We start from the raw sequence: 2,432 nt of genomic DNA, 5'->3' as shown, positions 1-2,432 counted from the left end.
CATACTATTCTCCATTACCTCCCATTCCTTTTGCCATTCCTTTCCATTCCATTCCATTTTCGATTTTATTTCATTTCATTACATCCTCCATTCCATTCCATGCTCCACTCCATTATATATTTGATACCATTCAATTCTCCTTTCCATTTTCTTTTCTTCTACTCTCAATTCCATTTCACTTTATTGTCGACTCCATTGCATTCTATTCTCCATTTTATTCCATTTCTTTTCCTGCTTTAGTCTATTCCATTCCGTATTTCATTCTCATTTCCAATCTCCTTTACATTCTCTGTTCCATTCCTTTCCATTATTCATTCCATTCAATTTACTTTACCATTCCTCATTATATTCCATTCAATTACACTTTCCTTGGATTCTATTCTGTTCTCCATTCCATTCCATTTCACCCTCCATTACGTTCCAGTCCTTTCTCCATTACATTGCATTTCATTCCACTCTCCCTTCCATTCCATTTCATTCTAATTCATTCCATTCTGTTTTCTTCAATTTCCACTGAGTTCCAATGTCTATTACATTCCATTCTCCATTGTTTTCCATTCTCCATTACATTCCATTCCAATCCATTCCATTCCGTTCCGTTCTCAATTCTATTCCATTCCATTCAGCATTATTTTTAGTTTTATTCTTCATTCCCTTCCATTCCATTGTCTATTCCATTTTATTCCCCATTTATTTCGATTTTATTCCATTCTCCATTCCATTCTCCATTCAGTTCTATTCTACATTTCACTAAATTCCATTCTGCATTCCATTATTTTATTCCATTCTCTATTCCATTTTATTCCATTTCATTCTTCATTCCAATCCATTCCATTTTACATTCCACTCCATTCCATTCCATTCTCCTTATTAATCTATTCTCCAATCCATTTCATTTATTTTTCCTTTCAATTTCATTCTACATTTCATTCCATTCCATTCTCAATTCCATTCCATACCTCTCCATTCTCAATTCCATTCCACAGAATTCCATTCTTCTTTCAGTTCCATTCCATTCTCCACTCCACTGAATTCAATTACATTCTTCGATTCTTTCCTTTCCATTCTCCATACTATTCCATTCCATTCCCCCCTACTTTACATTACATTTTCCATTCAATTCCAAATTCCATTCCATTTCTTGCTGAGCCTCTGACGGGTTTTGACATGAGGATGATGTTGATCTCATAAAATGGTTTGGCCTGGATTCCCTCTTTTCTGAATATTTGGAATCATTTCAGAAGGAATGGTACCAGCTCCTCTTTGTATGTCTTGTGGAAAACGGCTTTGAACTTATCTGGACCTTGGCTTTTTTTGGGTGTTAGTTAATTGCTGCCTCAACTTCAGACCTTGTTATTGGTCTATTTGGGGTTTCAATTTATTCCTAGTTTAGTCTTTGGAGGAGACAATTGTCCAGAGTTGTTTGTAATAATCTCTGATCATGGTTTGAATTTCTGTGGAATCTGTGGTGATATCCCCTTTGTCGTTTTTTATTGCATCAATTTGGTTATTCTCTCTCTTTTTTTTTATTAGTCTGGCTAGTGGTCTGCCTATTTTGTTGATCTTTTCAGAAAACCAGCTCCTGAATTTATTGATTTCTGAAGGGCTTTTTGTATCTCTATCTCCTTCAGTTCTGCTCTAATCTTTGTTACTTTTGTCTTCTGCTGGATTTTGAGGGTTTTTTTTGTTTGTTTGTTTTGTTTTGTTTTGTTTTTTTATCTTGCTCCTCTAGCTCTTTCAATTTTGATGCTAGTGTTTTAATTTTAGATCTCTCTTTGCTTCTCATGTGGACACATATTACTATATATTTTCCACTAGAGACTGCTTTAAATGTGTCCCAGAGATTCTGGTATGTTGTGTCTTCATTCTCGTTGGGTTAGAAGAACATCTTTATTTATGCCTTCATTTAATTGTTTATCCAGTCAACATTAAAGAGCAAGTTGTTCAGTTTCCAAGAAGCTGTGCGGTACTGGGTGAGTTTCTGCATTGTGATTTCTAACTCGATTGCACCGTGGTCTGAGGGACTGTTTGTTATGATTTCCGTTCTTTTGCATTTGCTGAGGAGAGTTTTATTTCCAATTATGTGGTCAATTTTAGAGTAGGTGTGATATGGTGCTGAGAAGAATGTATATTCTGTGGTGGAGAGTTTGGGATTTTGGGGTGGAGAGTTCTGTAACTGTCTATTAGGTTTGCTTGTTCCAGGCCTGAGTTCAGGTCCTGGATATCCTTGTTAATTTTCCGTCTGGTTAATCTGTCTAATATTGGCAATGAGTTGTTAAAGTCTCCCACTATTATTGTGTGGGTCTAAGTCTCTTTGTACGTCATTAAGAACTTGCCTTATGTATCTGGATGCTCCTGTATTGGGTGCGTATATATTTAGAATCATTAGCTCTTCTTGTTGCATTGATCCTTTTAACATTATGTAATGTCCC

The sequence above is a fragment of the Cebus imitator genome, unplaced genomic scaffold, assembly GCF_001604975.1.
Source record: "Cebus imitator isolate Cc_AM_T3 unplaced genomic scaffold, Cebus_imitator-1.0 Scaffold687, whole genome shotgun sequence".
In the NCBI taxonomy this organism is placed as follows: Eukaryota; Metazoa; Chordata; class Mammalia; order Primates; family Cebidae; genus Cebus; species Cebus imitator.
This window is presented reverse-complemented; position numbering follows the sequence as displayed.